This window comes from Calypte anna, chromosome 7 (assembly GCF_003957555.1).
Source record: "Calypte anna isolate BGI_N300 chromosome 7, bCalAnn1_v1.p, whole genome shotgun sequence".
Taxonomy (NCBI): Eukaryota; Metazoa; Chordata; class Aves; order Apodiformes; family Trochilidae; genus Calypte; species Calypte anna.
Window position 1 is genome coordinate 27,741,970 of NC_044253.1, and position 18,930 is coordinate 27,760,899.

The following is an 18,930-nucleotide window of genomic DNA, read 5'->3' on the forward strand; positions in this document are numbered from 1 at the left end:
GTCTGAATTTTTCAGTATAATTCTAAAAGAACTGATGCTTTAATATAAGTTGTGAACTTGTAATGTCCTTGGGGATATTGTTTATAATGAAGGGTTCAAGATATCCTGTAAGATCTGAGAACTTCCTTTGTTTCTAAGCTAAATTGAGGTTATTTTCTGAATTTTAGACATGCATCATCTTGTTCTGTGTCCAAGCAGTGGATGAAAAGCTTAGCTAACAACATTCAGCCCCAAAGGATATGAATGCTTCCTGCTTTACATGGCACATCTTAGCTCAGCATTTTGCCTCCCACAGTCCTCACAGGTTCATGGCCCTTTAATATCTGGTGAGTAAAGCTCAGGATTAGTAAATACTGCCAAGAGGGCCTGCAAGAGGAATTCTTCTTTCATGGTAAAATATGAGCTGATTTGATTACAAGCAAAATGTTTTAATTATGAGGGAAGACCCTCCTTCTATTAGCAGTTTGGATCAATGCTGAAAGTCTTGTCTTGATTTAAATTTCCAGCCCAGTCTCATTATTGCAGACTGTTGTGTGATTTCAAGTACAGTCAGTGTGAGAACCTTTTGTATGCTTCTTCAGATATTTGGAAAGGAAAATTTAGGTCAAATGGAATTACTTGGATATCATCCAGAAGTCTGGAGTGTCTCTGTGAAGTCCTAGCATTGGGGAAAACTCTGTGACCACAGGAAATTATTTACTCTTTTAACATGCAAGGTTTTGAGCTGTATGTCAGGGGTTACTGTGACTTCCTTTCTCTTGCTTACCCCCACTCCTCTTTTCTTTTTTTTACTGTTTGTGCCCTAGGGATGGACCATCTTGTATGCATAGAGTATCCAGTGTCTAGCATAATGTAGTTGACTCTTGGGCTGCTTAGGTTCCAATTAACATTTTATAAGGGAATGTGGGAGTGGGGAGAATTGTCAGCTATGCCAAAATTTTTGATCTTTTCCCCTGCTTCTCAGTGACTCATCCAAACAATGCGTTGCATGTTCAGTTGTTACTTGATTTTGCAATAGTTTATTTCCATTGGACAACCTTCTTAAATGTTAATCATCTGAGAAGGGGTTATCTAGACTAATTTTCATGTGTTTTGGCTTCCTGTCCGGGTCTCAGGTGATTTAAGAATTTAGCAGAGCACAGCTGAAGTGTTAATTCATTGAAATGAGATTTTTTGGAGGGGGTTCTGGAGGCTGAGCACACATTTGGAAACAGTTTTACCTCTGTGATGTACAAAGGCTGGCTTGGAGATTGCAGGAGGAATGGCCTGAGGGGCTGATAGATGATGCATAATTTTGAAACTAGAGTTTCAAATGTTCTGAAGTTGCCTGAAGTCAGATTAAGGGAGGATGTGATTGTGTTCTTTCAGAACATTGAGGAGGAACTTGTTTCTCCTTCAGCAAGAATAGAATTTTCATTACAGCCTTAAACATGGGCCACAAAAGCTTCCAAGACCCCTAACAGTACTAGAAGTGAGTGAAAGTTGAAGGACTCTGATTTGGAGAATAAATCTTGGAGGGCTGTGAACAGGAATAAGCTTATTGGCAGATGGTTTTGTTCTGTATTTCAGTCCAGATAAATTGTTGCTACCTAGAGAGGGAGAGATGCATTCATCTTATGTGCTTACTGCATGGTTTAGTTTTCACCAAGGTTTAGTTAGTGATTTTTAGCTGCTTTAAGGTGTGTATCATCCCTGACATTGCCTAACTAGCATGTTGACTCCAACTTGAAGTTTGAAAGACACTGAAATCAGCCAACCAGCAAGGCAGAGGAGGATGACAGGAAAGATCTGACCTGGGAAAATGGGGATTTGCTTTCCTGATCTCTGGAAGGTGTAGTGAAATGAGGCAGTGAGGCAACCAGGTGCCACTGATTACCAGGCAGTGGGCATGAGCTTGTGTTAAGCCCACCTGTGCCTGATTAGGGCAGGCCCCAACTGTGCATGAGCAGGATTAGGGGGCCAATAAAAGGTGAGGCTGAAGCACAGGCTCAGCTCAGTCCTGAGCAAGCCAGCAGAGAGGTCAGTTGAATCCAGAGCAGTAGCACCAAGCCAGGCTGACCAGTCCTGAGGGCAACAGGCTCAGAGCACTGTTTGTGCACTTCTGCTGGGACATCTGTTGGACCTTGGAGCGCCGTGCCCTAAGAGAGATTCGTCTTGCAACAGGAAGGTGAGAGGTCTAGGCTGAATTTTGGCTCAGTTGAGGCAGCACCTGTAGTGATAATGGGATCACACCACTGTATCCCTAAAACTATTGTTTAGAAGATCATCCTGTAAATTTGGTTTTCTCAAGTACTGGCTCATACTGGATGTTTCTAAGTGTAGCCTTTGCAGATGTTAATCCATGTGATTGTGGAAGTAAGAATGTACACTCATTACTTATTTTCCCCTTCCTTCTAATAATTGAAGCTGGGCTGGTTGTTTTGGGGGTTTTTTGGTTGGTTTTTTGTTTTATTTTGTTTTTTTCCATCAAGTTTAGTACTTTTCCCTGCTTAGTGTATGAGCAGGACACAGGAGCAGGTTCTGTTGTGGACAGGAAGCAGCAGGTGTTAGGGAGTGTTGTTCTCCCTTTTTGAAACTCTTTCATGACAGAACATGAAAGATTATTATGATAGTGTAAGCACCACAGCTGACCCTTTTCTAATCTTGTTAGCTCCCAGATGTGTAGGCAGGGATGGAAAGGATGTGCAGAAGAGGTGGGAATTGCAAGCTGTGAAGAATTTTTTTTTTTTTAGAGCAACTCCAGTGTATAAGAGCCAAGTCAGCATGATTAGAATCAGAAGAAATCTCACAGTGTTCATTATTTCCATCTGGATGCTGCTAAAAGAGAGAAGTTATGGTGCAGTTGGTGAACCTGAAAAGGAAAAATATGATGATTCTGTATGCTCATGGACAGGGAGGGAGTGAATTTAATCTGTTGTCTCATTCCAAATACTGACTGCTCCCTCAAGCAGCTGTTTTGGGGGCTTAGTGGAGAACAGGTACCCAGATACTTGTATAGGAAAGTGATTTCTGAGCCCTCAACTGGATATTGGTGAGCTTATCACAAGGACTTGACTTGCTCTTCCCTGGGAGAGAAATAATTGGACTCTGAGTCCTTGTCCATACTGCACTCTGTGCATTCACACTGCAGGAAGAGATGTTGGTGTAGAAGCAAACCATGCCCACCTTTAGGAAACAGAGGGATATCTGTCTCAAATGAAATCTGGAAGCATGTTGTAAAGTAGAAAAAAGACCAACCAGCAAATCAGTGGATTATAGTGTGGTTCTGAGAATTCAGTTAATTTATAGAAACAAGAGCAACATAGTTCTGTCTAGAGATTTTTTTCCTATGGGTTAACACAGGGAAATGTCATTTGCTCAGATTCTTCCTGTTCTTCTGCAGATGGTAAATTAGGGTCCTGTGAGAATTTGTTATATGCTTGGTGAAAGATCAATGGAGTTAATATGCAGTTTTAATTGCTTTGGAGAGCAGCTTCGTGTTCTTGTCTTATTCAGAGTTAGCAAGCTGAACACCTGTTTTTTTCTTGAGAAATGGGAAAGATTGGTGTTCTTAGATCTCTGTGCTCACATGACCTTTACTTCCACTTTGAGACATCCCTTAGTATTTTCTTGGAGATCTGGTTGTCACCATGTTGATGGTTGGTGAGCATAGAAGTATTTCAGTGTTTCTGAAGTCAAAATTACTTACCATGTAGTGCAAGCATGGAGGTTATATTTGAGAGGTTTGAAACCCTGTTTGTGAGTAACTGATTCACATAGAGCATTAGGGATTTTTATTCCTAGGTATGCTGCACAATGTAAGTTTTCATTTCTTCTCTACTCTTAGCTAAAGCTGGAAATACTGTGCAGTGATAGCAGTCAGGAGGATATTTGAACTGAGCAAATGTCTGGGGGAGGAATGGAAGTTTTCCCTTTTGGTGTCTTAGATCCATGTTAAGTTTAAATCTTTTGGCAAAAGGCTGAAAAAGAACAATATGTTTCTGCAGTTTCCTAGGGCTGTCTCGACTCGAAGGCAAGAGCTCTCTTTAAAAAACATTTCCTGTTCAGTGAAGAGTTTCATCCAGTTCCCACTGTAGTCATAAGTCTTCTAAATTTAGGTCAAGTTGATTCATATTAAGATATGTCATTTTAACAGTGTGGAGGAGGTTAGTAGAATTAACTAAGTAGCCCTTCGAAACACAGGCCCTGTGGGCTCTGTTGTGGCAAGTAAAATGGATTTTTTTTTTTTCCAGTGCCTGCAAAGATAAGCAGTAATATGCACTCTGAAATATTGCTTTTCATTGTTGGCATTTTCTTTTCATTAGAAATGATAAATTATCAGATTCTCAATACTTGGCTTAGTCCATTGGGAAATTAAAAATTTCCCTGTTTTTTGTTGTTGGTGGTTTGTTGGTTTTGTTTTTTTTTCATGGAAGGGTATATATTGTTACCACAGTGCTCTTTTTTATAAGCAACTTGATGGCTTTGCTTCAGGAAAAAGTATTTCAGGGTGAGTTGAATGATGCTGCTATGTGACAGTGCTCCAGAGCTGACAAGCTAGGAGGGACTCCAGTAAAGCTGACAGAAGTTCTTTCCCTTTTAGGAAATTCTCACTGTAATTTGTACTTACCAGTTTTTCAGGTCTCCAGTATCTGAAGAGCTTTAAATGAAGCCATATCTGATTCTACACTGGAACATACTTTTTTGCAGCATTTGCATAAATGTCCTTGTGCTCTCAAGAAGAAGCCACTTAGAATTTCTGTTTCTGATTATTTGAAATTTATCCACCATCCATGGTTAATACTTGGAATACCAGACTTTAGGAAAATCCCTGCAGTAGCTGATTGGTATGAAGAGGGGGGAGAAAGCCTCTGGAAGGGTTGTAGGATGTCTGGTGAATTCTTTTGAGGCTGTTTCCCTGTTAGCAGTATCCCCAGAGGTGGTCTTGAGGACCAGCTAATAATGTACATACCTGAGTGTGCATTTGTCCCTTCTTCATCCAGCAGCACTGAAAACCATCCTTTTGCATTTCCAGCATTTGCCTTCAAGCTTTAACTCATCTGCCACTAGGTGCTAAAGTGTGCAGAGCTGCCCAACACTTGTCTTGCAGGGTGCCTGTGGACTCCCTGGGGGGAGCAGCTGGAGGGTGAGTAGAGCTCCAGCCAGGGTGCTCTGACTCCAATGTCATCCTCAGCTGTTCCCTAGGTTGCTCTGGCTGTATCTTGTGGCCAGAAAGACCATTTTGGTGGGAGTGCAGCATGCCTGGCAAGGGGTTGTATTTCACTGAATTATCAGAGTTGGAAGGGACCTCTAGAGATCACCCAGTCCAACTCTCCCACTAAAGCAGGATCATTCAGGGCACATTACACAGGACTGTATCCAGGTGGGTTTTGAGAAGGAGACTCCACAACCTCCCTGGGCAGCCTGTTCCAGTCCCTTGTCACTCTTACAGTAAAGATTTTTTTTCTCTTTAGATGGAACTTTCTATGTTCCAGCAGAGAACTACTGACAAGATTCTGGCTCCATCTTCCTTGCATTCACCCTTTAGATACTTGCAGACATTGGTAAGGTCTCCCTTCAGCCTTCTCTTTTCCAGGCTAAGGAGTCCCAGCTCTCCAGAGAATCAGCCACCCATCCCAGCTTTCTATTGTCAGTGAACTTGTTGAGGATAAATTCTGTTCCCCAGGTCATTGATGAACATGTTGAACAATAAGGGATAGAGTATTGACCTCTGAGGATGCTGATTTAAAGAGTTCAAAGAAGAAGGTTTTTCTGGGCACTCAGGAGTACTGGAAGGTGCTGAGTGGGTTACATGGGTTACAATGCTGGATGGGTGGGCATCCCCATCTCCCTACATGACCAAGGTTACTTTGAGTTTTGCAGTGCCACCCTGGTAAAGACAAGGAGTGACAGTGGCATCAGTCCTTGCTGGGCAGCCTGTCTACAAGCAAGTTGTGTATGCTGAGGTCTTCAGAAAGTGAGGCAGAGCAGATAAGGATCTGCACAAGAGGAGTAAAGTAGATTGAATAGTTTCTAATGCCCAGTTTCTTCCAATGTCATTGCAAATACTGGCAATGAGTCATTTTGAAAGCTTTGTCATTTTTTCTGGTGAAGAGTTCCAGACTTTTGCAAGATGTGTGCAGTTAGTAACATGGGTTTTCTCCAGAGTGTTTTCAAGTAATCTAGGTAACTATAAACACAAGTCAAGAACTCTTAGCTCAAAGCTTTTGTTAAAAAAACCCCAAACAAACAAAACCCAAAACAGACTCCATTCACACAGCCAAAGTATGTGTCCTCATTTATGCATGGATATAATTCATATCCTATTCTTCCTAGACAGGAATTAAGGAATATACATGTATATTCTGGACTTTTCCAAGGCTTTTTAGACAGTACCCCACACCCTCCTCCTGGAGAAACTGATTTGTCATGGCTTTGACAAGTGGTCTCTGCAGTGGGTGGGGAACTGGCTGGGAAAATGCACCCAGAGGGTGATAGTAAATAGTTTATCCTCCAGCTGGTGATGGGTCACAAGTGGAGTCCTCCAGGGATTGATATTGGGCCCGATGCTTTTAAGCAACTGGGATGTTGGGATCAAGAGCACACTGAAGCTTGCTTGTGACACCAAGATGAGTGAAGAGGTTGCCACCCCAAAATGGAGAGCCACCCTCCAGGATGACTTAGACTGGAGAAGTGGACTAACAGGAACTTTATGAAATTCAGTGTAGAGAAGTGTAAAGTCTTGCACCTGGGAACACGTAGCCCAGGAGTGCAGCTCAGACTGGGATCCCCTTGGCTTAGAGAGCAGCCTTGGGGAAAGGGACTTGGGGGTCTTGGTGGACAACAGGCTCAACATGAGCAAAGAGTGTGCAGCAGCTGCAAAGAAAGCCAACAGGATGCTGGGCTGCATCAGCAAGAGCATCACCAGCAGAGATGAAGTCAGCAACCTGCTGTACCTGGTACTTGTCAGACCACATCTGGAGTATTGTGATCAGTTTTGGTTCCCACTGTAAAAAAAGGATGTGGATAGACTGGAGAGGGTTCAGGTCCAGAGAAGAGCCACAACAATGATCAGAGGACTGGAGCACCTGCTGTATGAGAGGCTGAGAAGAGTGGGCTTGTTCAGCCTTGAGAAGAAAAGGCTTAGGGGAGAACTTACTACAGTTTTCCAGTATTTAAAGGGGGGCTACAAAGTAGGTGGAGACTCCCTATTTACAAGGAGTCCCATGGAAAAGACGAGGGGCAGTGGGCACAAGTTGCTCCTGGTGAGATTTTGATTGAACACAAGGAAAATTTTTCACTAAGAGGGCAGTCAGATAATGGAATGGTCTCCCAGAGGAAGTGGTGGATTCCCCCACTCTGGAAAGTTTTACATCCCAGCTTGACAGGGTGCTGAGACAGATATAAGCAATAAATTAGAAGGGTTGCACCAGATGATGATCCTTGAGGTCCCTTCCAACCTGACATTCAGTGATTCTGGGATGTGTTTGGGTACACAGCATCAACACTAGAAAAAACAATCCAATGGGTTTTTATGCTATGATGTTTGTAATGGATGTGCTTTATTGTGCCTTTTTGGGAAGAGAATAGGAATTGGCAGTTGGCTTCACCATTTATATTCTGAGACCTGATCAGTCTCAATAGGAGCAATACACCTTTGAGAGTTTGTGAGACAAAAGATTGAGTCCCCTTCCCTCTGAACCCCTTGGGAAATCTCCCACTGACTTCAGAGAGGATGAATATTCCTACCTTAAGCCTAGCAGAACATCTAGAGAACACATCTGGCCACATGGCAAGAGGAGAACCATGGAGAGGCACTTTGCAGGCTCTGCTTGGGAGCCACTGAGACTGCCTAGAGCATAGAAAACAGGGAAAGGGGGAAGGAAAGATAGGGATGGACACATTTAACCTTTGATTCAAATATATTTGATTTTCAGTGTTTTTCATATGAGGGAGAGGGTGTTGCTGCTTTCCCCTTTGAATCTAAATTTTAGGCACCTAGCACAGAACTTATGCTCTACCAAATGAGTAAAATTCCCAGATATAGGCATGAAGAATATTCTGGGAGAGGCTGAACTCCAGGAATATTAGTGTATCCAGAGTCTGATCAATTTAACAGCACACCACAAGATCACTTTCTTCCCTATTTTACCATATCCAACACAGTGGGAAGTTTTTCCCAGTAATAGTCCTCCTGGGCAGCAGTCCTGCAGTGGGAGGGGTGACTTAAAATGAAAACCTCAACTCCAAGGAGAGTCTTTCTACTCAGAGTTATTAGAGGTCTCTCTTTGTATGTAAAAGATGCCACTGGCAAATCCTCTTAGCTTCTTGTCCCTGCAGCATTTGTTGATAGGATTTGACATGTTGCTCTGACATCCTTCAACTTTTTTTGGCTGTTTGTGTTCTCCTGTATTTGTGGGCAGAGCTGATATCAGCTCCTGCCACTGCAATGTTTGTATTATTGTGTATGAGTGGTCAGATCTATAACAGCAAAACCAGTCAGTGGGAAGAATAACTGGGGAAGTTAGGACTCGGCACATTTAAGGCATTAGTTTTTGTAATTTTGCCTGGAAAATCACTTACTGATGTAGCCCAATTAACTAAAATTCATTAAGTTGTTGCTGTAGAAAAGGGTAAAGAGATTGGGACTTTGAGGATGAGCTATGACAGTAGTATATCCACAGCTTAAATATGTGACATATTGGTGTCTGTAGAGCCCAATACCATGCTGGGGATTAATTGGTGGTGAGAAGAGCTATGCTAAGTTCTGGTGGACAATGCAAACCAGAATGGTTCTGTCAGCTATTTTAAAGCTTTGTTGAGTTATGCAAGAAGGAAAGCCTGTCTCTAGTTTCCTCTGGCTCTCTCTTGGGCTCGTTTGTTCTTCAAGTGGTGGTTGATGCTGCAAGGATGGCAAGGAGAGAGCAGTCTTCCTGTGGCATCTCTCTGCCTTGCACCCCTCCTGCTCTGGGACACCACTGCTGGCACAAACCCTGCCCTGAAGAGGTTAAAGAAATGGCTGTGTTGGATAAATTGCAGGATGGAGCTAGTAGGAAATTGAGTGGTGTGTGGTGCCAAACCCGTGATGTGTGTGCTCTTTCCATTGGGAACACTGAGTCATAAAATGAAATAAAAAGCTGTTACATTTCTACATAATGAAAAAACGAGCCCCAGTCTAGCCTCTTATGCACTTGCACAATCTCTGTCCTATAACAGCTTTCTCTGTTATAGGTTATGAAACCTTGCTCCCCTTGGTAGAAATTCAGTTTATTTCAGCTGAAAAGAATTGGGTGTCACCTTGGATGGGCCTTCTCCCTCAGCCCGAGTCAGGGCCAGGCACTAGTCTTGTGACTTTCTAAATCCAACCAGTGTTACTTATTTGCTGTTATTTTAATCCTGCTGAGAAGAGCTTGGTAATGTCTCCATTTCGTTGTCTTGTCAGCTGGTAGTATTGCTGATCAGCTCTCCAAGGTATACTTGGTAGAAACTAGAGAAGGAAGCACTTCTAGGAGCTGTGGTTTCTGATTTTCCTCTTTTTGGGTGCAGAGCAAGAGTGTAACATACCAACAGGAGAAGTAGTATCAGAAAATTAGGAGGAAGGAAGTTCAGGAGGAGATGTGACTGCCCTCACTTTCTGTGGTCAGTATAAGGTGCCCCAGCTATGCTCCTGGTTTAATTGGTCAATTACAAAGGGATTTTGATACGGTTTTAGGTCTGCATTTATAAGTAGGTAAAGCATATATATAAGTAGGTAAAGCAGAAAACCATCTAATCATTGCAGTTATAAATTGAGATGCACAGTTAAATTATAGTTTATATTACTGTGATCATGGTCTCAAACCGAGACTTCTGCAAATGCCTCTGTGTTACCACAAACATGAACAGATGCAGAATGATTCAAATTGTCTGTCAGAGTTTTAGCTGCCTTTGGTAAAATTGGGATGGTAAAAGGTAACCAGGCAATCTGAGAAGAGCAAGAAAGAAATGTTTTGTTTTGTGAGCACCCAGACACAGCTGAAGGAACTGCTGCTGCCTGTACCCACCATCACAGCTGAGAGCTGGGTGAGTTGTCCTGTACCCTGCCCAAAACCTGGTGTGGGTCATGCAGTCTGTGCATGGATGCTCAGCTCTTTTGGGTTTGCTGTTGCAGAGGGAAGTTGTCAAGCCATGGTAGCTTGATTGACCACTAACTGCATCCATGCTTTTCTGTTCAGTACTCTGAATAAAACGTTGAAATTATCATTGCATGGGAATTTCTGGAGGCAGAGTGATTTCCTGCTCACAACGTGAATAGAGCTAAAAGCCAGGAACTCTGTTAAAATCCCTTTGTTATTAGCAGAGTGCACTGTGGCCTTTGGCATTCCCTAAGTCTGCTTCTCTGTCTGCAAACTGAAGGTAATTATGGTACCTACCATTTGCAGGAATGTGGAGGATGACTCGAGATGTATGCAGCCTCTTCAAAAATATATAAAGTGATACATCTGTTGAGTATTAATGATTTGCTAAATTTATTGAGCACTTTGGGATTGTTAAATGAAAGATCTTGCATAAATGGCACTTATTTATTGTTATTACCAGAGAAAGGGTAGTACAAAAGTAGCAGCTACATGGGAATCCATGAGACAAACATCTGGTGCACATGCCAACATCTGCTATCACTTAAAATTCAACCCACTTGCAATGTGAGGGACTCTAACTTAGAGACACACATGGAGTAGATTTGTGATCACTGAGTTGTTGCAGTCATTTGTTCAGGCTGTTCATATGCTGAATATATTCTTTACACCTTCACCTGTGGGACATACTCTGCCCTGGCAGGATTGTCACAGGGATTGCATGTCATTGCTTATCACAAGGCAGCTTTAAACCTTATTTTTTCCCTCCTCACAGAAGTGAACAGAAACGTTCACTAATGTTTTTCATTCATGACATCAAACATGGGCAGGACAGTATTTTGAAGTTTTCCAAGGCAGGTAATGAAGCTTTCTAAGATCCCTAACAACTCCTTCAAAAGTGAGTTTCAGCCTGTGGAAAAAATTCCTTCGTGTGTGTTGTTTGGCCCTGGGTGCAGCAACTGCTTTGCTTCTGGAATGGTGGGAAGGTTGGAAGAAGCTGAAGGGAAACTGGTAACCTTGCAGCACCAGGGACCTCAAGACAAGGGATAAAACCTGCTGCTGCTAAAGTTGGTGCCTGATTACTGTGGCAGTCCTAATAGGCCCATTTCAAGGCTACTATCATTTTATTGACATGCTTGCTTTATTCTAGCCCTTTCTGTGGGGTAGGAACAGCAGAAGGGAGTAGGGAAGGGTAAAAGGTTTTATTTCAGTGGCCCTATTTGTGTACACATCTCAGGGAAGTGATAAACTATCAGCTGGCTTCTGACCTTCAGCAAAGCTGGGGTTGGGTGATGAGCAGCAGGTAGTGTAAATGACTGCTGGAGAGGATTTGTATGGAGACTAAAGAGAAATAAATTCTTCCCAAAATGGATCACTTAGATGTTTTGAGAGTGTATTCAGCTAAAAGTGAAGCCCCTGATTTGTGAAAGAAGGTGCCACTGCTCTTTTTAACCTCCGAGTTAAACGTAGTCCTAGGGTATGGGGATTTTTGTACTGTATAGGACCAGGAGCTTTAGAAATATTAGGATATCAGGCATATGAAGAGGTCTTCTAGGACACATTAGATCCAACCTGAAGTTTAGTTTTGTGTTGGGTTGAGGAGGAGCTTGCATCTGAGAGATCTGCCATGGACTTAATCACAAGAGGATTTGAAAGGCCCCTCTCTAATCTCTCAATAGGTGAAATTCCCTAGGATGCTTCATATAGATCTATCTGCTTTAGTCTTTCTAGCAATAGTCTTAATGATATTTTAACTTTTTTATACATAGATACTTTGTTTTTCAGCAAAACCTTTTGTAAGTGATTGAGAGGAAAGAACAACTGCTAAAATCTTACAGGTTCTTTTCTATGAGATTTTTATTCTGGCTTCAGCAGCTTTACTACAAATAGAGGCAGAAAAATAGAAGCCATGAGTAATATAAGTACTTTTGCTTGTTTTTTCCCTGCTCTTATGACACTTTTGTTGGTTTTTCCACCCTGCATAGGTGGAGATGAATGTTTCCTCCTACCCATGAATCAATACCAGTAAAGGCTTGGGGTTGCTCAGCACTCTTGCATTAGTAATATTTTGATTAAGAGTAATGCCAGTCACAAGTGCTCTGTGCTCAGGACACATCTGTGATGGCTTTTGTGTTTGATTTCCTGGGATACCAGAAGGAAGATTGCCTCAGTAGTTCCTGGCTCCATGGCTTGGATGAGTGACACCATTCCCTTTTGTGTGGCAAGGGCTGTGCAGCCACACTTCACTCTGTAAAACAGACAACCTTGCAGGAGTAACGTATGTGAAAGATTAATTGGTTCTCTGATAATTTCATGGTGGCAGGAGCTATAATTTCCCTAAATGAATATGTGGGTTCTGGTTTTGACCATGAGGTCATGGCTTTCCTGTTTGCATGTTGGTCTCTAAGACTGTGGTAGGGAAAAATGTTGATTTAGGCATGGAAAGTTAAGTCTTTTTGCCAGTGGCTCAGGAGAATGGGACTTAATATTTGTGCATCAATGTGAACTCATATTTTGCTGATATCTTGTTCTGTTACAGAGCAGTAGATATAAATTCCCTTCCAAAGGCAAGCAAGAAAACATTGAACCTACGACTTGTCACTATTTGACTACATTTTGTGAACTGACTAAATATCAAACTGTGCTAAGTAGTGCATATAATAAATCAATTCTAACTCAAACTGCTTAATTTCACTGCTTCATGATGTTCTACTCTGTTACTAATGTTTAATGTGATCGTTTCCTCAGTAAGGAGCTATTTTGTGTTTTGGTGGGGTTTTTTTAAGTTTCCCCTTAGGAACAATTGAAGCTGACTCCTGATACTTTGACAGTTTTATCCTTTTCTAATCAGACAAGATCTTAAGTGTTGCTGGTCCCTAGTAGTTTAGAAGCAATAAATCAATACCTCAAAGACTGAAAAATTAAAGCAAAGTTCCTTTTTCTGCATCTTCTGTTTTTAAATCTTTTATGGCTTGTTAGTTCCCATTCCCAAAGCCTTACTGCATTATAACTGCTAAACTGTTATTTTCTCACAAAATCCCTGCCAGAGCAGAATATTGAATAAAATGCTAGATACTGCAAAAGTTGGCAACACTGCATGGGGTGCTGCTGGCTTCTTGTTTCCTCTGCCAGTTCTGAATGTTGGTGTTGAATATTGCTCAGTCTGATTAAAACATTGGCGTGCTTGTCCTTCTGTTGTCTGCAGAAGAGGAAAGCATCTGGGCTGAAGTTCAGGCAGATTGCAGTTTCTCTGATGTGGTCTTTCCAGCATTTAGTGTTTGGGCTGTACATGGAGCACACTGAGCCCCCCCCTTGCACATCCATTCCCGAGGAGGGGAACTAAGGTCAGGACAAGCACCCGTGTGCTTGGGAAAGATCATTTCCAGATTTATGCTGAGGGCGTGTACAGCTGTGGTGGTTCATGATGTGGGGGAGAAACAGATCCTGTGCTGCTGCAGCTTAGTTTGCACATTTGTTTTATAGTGGTTGTGTTCTCTCAGACCCAGTTACTGCTGAATTTGCTCCTCAGGACTATTCAGCAGCTCTATATAGGGGATTTGATTTGGAAGTGAAGAGAAAGCCTAATCTTCCTGCATTTTACACCCTCTAGGATCAAGGGCTGGGCTGACTTTTCTATCATCCTTTGCAATAGTTGAAGGAAATGTTTTGTTCCTGGTGATGTTCCATCACAGTTGCTCTGAGGAGACGCTCCGGCTGACACGCAGCTCAAGCCTTGGCACTTGCTCCAGAAAAGCTTCTGCCAAATGCTTCACCACTGAGTTACTGCTCCTGACCACCAACTGCTTGCTCTTTGCAAAGTGGGGAGCTGCTGGGGAAAGGAGATATTTGGTGAATCACAACTCCCACGCCTTCGCATACCCACTGATTCCCAGCCAAAATACTTCCACCCTTATTCACACCAGGTACCACCTTTACTCCAGAATCTTTTCCAGCCATCCTGTTGGCTATCATGCATAAAGGAGAGGAGAAACTCTGGTGCTTCAGTGAAGACAGATAACTGACCTGTAGCAATTAATGTGTCTGCATCAGACATCTGAGTTACCTTAGTGCCTTCTATTTCTGCTGCAAGATGCTGTCACCTTTTTGTGACAGCAGAAAGAGGATTGAGTTACCCAAGAGTTTTGCTGTTAGGAATACCTTGCAGCTTGACAGGAAGCAATATCAGTTTAAGTGGATGATTTGAGAAGCTTTCTTGGCTCTTCTGACTTTCAGTGGGACAGTTCTAATCCTTTATCCTTGTTTTGTGTATGTGATAGTAAGTCAGAAAGAACAATTCCTCTGGGTTGTTCTGTAGTAACAGGAATTTGTTGCAGTGTGGCCTGTTTTAAGCACCTTAAAGCATGTGCTGACTGGCATAAGACACTCTCAAATGGCTTGGTTTTAAGATTCATGTGTTTTGATGCCAGACAAAACCAGTCAATCATTTGTCTGAACTCTTAGACACTAGAAAAATTGTACTTGGTGAAACACTGTATTGGATTTGTACTTCTGATCTCATTAAAAACTGTTGGTGGTTTTTGGTTTGGTTTTTTTTTTTTTAGAGATAGGACAGGTCTGAGAGGAAAGTGCTTTCTGGGTCTGCACAGAGCTAACTGTCAGAACTGGAACTGTTAGAGTGCAGGAAGCAAGACAGGTAACTTTTTGGGTGCTGTTTGTACCATGGAGATTTGAGGGAACACTACAAGGTCTAGGGTGGAAGCAACGTGTGGAGACCAAGGCTAGAGCCACTGAGCCTGAAGCTACGAAAGCGGATCTGAACCCTTCTGCAAGGCTAGATGTGGAGCATCATCTGGCACAGTGTCATGTCAGAACATGTCACCAGTCTGAATCCATGTATTTTACGGGATGGAAGCTTGGCCTCAGAAAATGGGGAGCATCAAGTTCAATATTCTTCATGACCATTTAAGCACACTGTGTTGGGAAAAGGGAGGTGGGTGGTGTTACTGACACAGAGCATTTGAAGGACTTAGGTGTGAGGGGCAGCTAACACCTGAAATTGTGTTAGCAGAGCCTGGAAAAGAAAAGGTTTTTCATTTTTTGCTGGTGGGGAAAAAAACCCCTATTGTTGCAACATTAATTGTGAAGGTATAGGTCTCGATAGCCCTTCTACCATATGTGGAAAGAGTGGTAAGAGTTGGCAGGTAACCCCACAGTCCATTTCTTCCTTTACCCCCATCTATAAATTGAGGATGGTCATTTTGATAAGCTTCTTAGAGGAAATGGAAGGATATTTGTCCTATACTTTTAGAATGGGTGGGCATTAACTGGCCAAATTCCATTTAGCATATCTGGTCCTCAAAGAAGGCCAAATCTGCTGCATAAGTCTTGTTTTGCTATGAATAGAGCCACCTTAGCTGGGTTGGTGTCACTGCAGGCTGGTAGAAGTGACAGCAGCTGGAGGATGCTTTGAGGAAGCAGTGCCAGGCAGGAGTTTGTCACTAAGTGACTGATACTATTCCCTCCACCCTGCTCTTCTCCCTCAACCCAGAGCTTTCCATGGAAACTTTAGCCACACTGGCTGAGGTTTCAGGCTCAGAATCATTCTTGCACTTCTGCTTGTGTTCTTGTCTTTAATAAAACACAACAGTGAGCCAACCACTGTGAGCTTGCTGATTAGTGTGGCTGCTGTTTGCTTTATGGTCATGTCTCCTGGTCTCTCTCCAAGGGTGTTCAGGTTACAGAAAGGAGGTGACTCAGCTTTATCAACATCTTCCCTGCCTTGCTGTGTTTTCTGCCTCTTAACCATGCACAGAGCTTGGGCAAACTGGGAGGGGAGCTCAATGCCTGTGGTGAGCTGGGTTGAACCTTGGCCCTGGTGAGAAGTGCAGCCTTTTCTCCCTGACTCAGAGATAAACCATTGACAAGCTTGGCATTGAGGATTAGGAACTTTTTTTGGAAATAAATTTGGCATTTGGCATTTGTCATTATATAGAAAACAGCAAGAATCAAGATGCTTGTTGTGATCAGGACTGAGATGGAGAATTTCAGGATGTGCTTCTGACTTTCCCAATCAGAGTAGCATTTTATTTTGCACACATTTGTATTTAATGTGGTAGACTACACAGGTTTTTAAAAAGTTGGTTCAGCCAGTCAGGTCTTCAAGAATCTGCAGAAGTTCACACTTGGTATTTGTGGCAGAGCTAGAAATAAAACACGTCTCCAGAGACTTGTTTGTCATCCTGGTAAGGCAGTTCCTGAAGTGCTTTGCTTTCTTTGTGTCACCTGAAAAAAAGGCTGGACTGGAGTGTCTGCATGGAGAGTTATTCCCTTTGCAGGGAACAAGGGGAGATTCGCTCCTTCCAGTGGCAATGAGAATTGCATCTGTGTTAATGTCCATAAACTGCAAGAGATTAAGCTAAACACTATATACAGATTCGAAATGTAATTTGGCCCAGAATCTAAGATGCAGGGAAGAAAGGAGCCAAGGAAGCAGCCTGGAACATAAAGCAAGTCCTTTTATTGGGTGCAAGGTGTAAGGCCATTACTTACTGCCATTACAGTGGAGGTTTTGACTCTGTCCTACAATGGTTTCCGGAGGCTTCATGGGAACGGAGAACTCAAAAGACTATTGGGAATACTGTGGAAAATCTCTAAGTCAAACTAGGCACTTCTTAGCCCTTGATTCTCCAACCCTGGAGATATTTAAAAAGAGACTGGATGTGGCACTCAGTGCCATGGTCTGGTAACTGCAGAGGTAGTGGATCAAGGGTTGGACTTGATGATCTCTGAGGTCCCTTCCAACCCAGCCAATTCTATGATTCTATGATTCTGAACCAGGCCTGCTCCCCAAGCTGAATGTGCTTCACTGCTCCAGGCAAATCCTGCAGCTTAGGCACTTGGATTGGAAAGCAGGAGGCACTCTATTTATCTGGGAGACAGAGGGACAAACACACCTAGTACACACTGCTAGGTTTTTTTTAATCTTCACTGTGTCTGGGTGGGTGTTGCATTAAAAGGGAGTCAAGTAATTAGGCAGAAAAGAAACCTTGGAATCCAGCTAACCCTCAGATATTAGAGGAACTGGGGGCAGCTGGGCTTAGATTCTGAGTGGTGGCCAATTTATCTTTAGTAGACCAGAAAACAAAGGTCTGGATGTACAACTAACACCACACTGTCCATCCAGTCGTGCTCAATAGGAACAGTTGTGGCTACACACTGGAGTTGAGTTGTGCTCAGTAAGATTCCTCTCTACCAGATTAATCAATAGTGTGATTTATTAAAGCAATAGTATACAAGTTCTTTAGGTTGCCAGTGATTAATTTACTGTCTTCATAGAATGTACAAAATACCTAAGTTATGGGTAATACAGTAATAAAGTCAAAAACTGGGTGAAGGGGAAGGAAGTGACTCTATAGAGATTTCACCAGGGCACACAACCTGGCCTAAACAAGAATTATTCCCAGGAGGGGAGCACTGTCAGGCCAGAACTGTGCACTGGGGTGATCCTGCAGAGATTTACACCATTAAAGAGACTCCACAGAGATTGATGCTATTCCTGGGGAGGCACTTGATCCAGTTGAGTGTTCAAATCTTACCCAAGGGCATCCTGGTGTGGGGGAAGAAGGGCTCAGCCCATCAACTGGTCCCAGAAGTCAGGGGTATCTCTGCAAAGGTATCTTCCTTCACACCCTTTCTCCTTTTGGCTATTTCTATGCTATTTTATCTGTAGAGGTGGAGCTTGAGTGACTCTAATGAAACACATCCTTATTATGAATAGTGCAAAGTTCTCTCACTTTGCATTTAAAGGCATAGAAAAAATTCAGAGCACAGGCTCAGTGAGGGGTGGTTGCAGTGAGGTGGGTAGGAGTAGGAGTGGTTTTGTGTTACAAGGAGATTACAATGAGCCAAGTTCACCTTAAGGACAGCATTCTATCTCCAGGTGGCAGGTTGTTGGCCCAGGGTACCAAAAGCTGGTTTTGTTGCCATGGAGTGTGGCTGCAGTGTCTCCACTCTGCCCTCCATCTAATTTCTCCTGGAGTCAGCACATTGAGTACCCCTCACAATGCCAGCATCTGAGGTAGTCATGGTACACTGACCACATTCCACCTGCTGCTATCTTTCCTTAAAATGCAAATATGATTTTAATTTTTAATTCACCTCTAGGAATTACTACTGCTAAGCAACAGCAGGGAAGAAGTCTTTTTAATATGAATTTAAAAAGGGTGTGCTGTGTTTCTTGTGTTTCTTTTTCCTTTTGGAAAAGAATGTTCTACTGAAGGGGTAGAAATCACACCTCTAAGAAAAAAATGAGAAAAATGTTATTGGGGCTGTTGAAGACATGAAAAAATTCTTAACTTTCAGTTCACCTTCAACAGCTGAACTTGGGGAAAAAAATCTCTAGAAGAAAGAAACATTGTTTTAAATGAAGCTGTTTCGGGCTCTAAACTTGGAACTTCTTCCTTGAAAAATGTTGCAATGAAACATCTTGAGAAATTTGAAATTTAGGATTCATCTGAAATAATTCTTCCTTATGAATGTTTTAATTTTTAATGAGGTCTCTATTTTCACCAATGTTATAATGAAATATTCCTAAACAACTCTTAAGCTCCTAAAAACGTCTTCCCTGCATTCAAACCAACTGTTTTTCAGAGAAAGTTTTGAAGGGAGAAGACATGCCAGTCAAGGTATGTTTGCATTAGGAAGCACTAAATCCATTATAATCCACTCGATCATTCTGATTAGCTGGGTGATATTATGCTTGAGACTGCAGACACCAGAGTGTTGAAGGCTCAGTGCTTTGTGGTTTTATTCCTGTTTTTCAGTTCCTGGCTATGAACATCCTAGAGATTGCTGATGTCCTTCAAACACTCTTGGA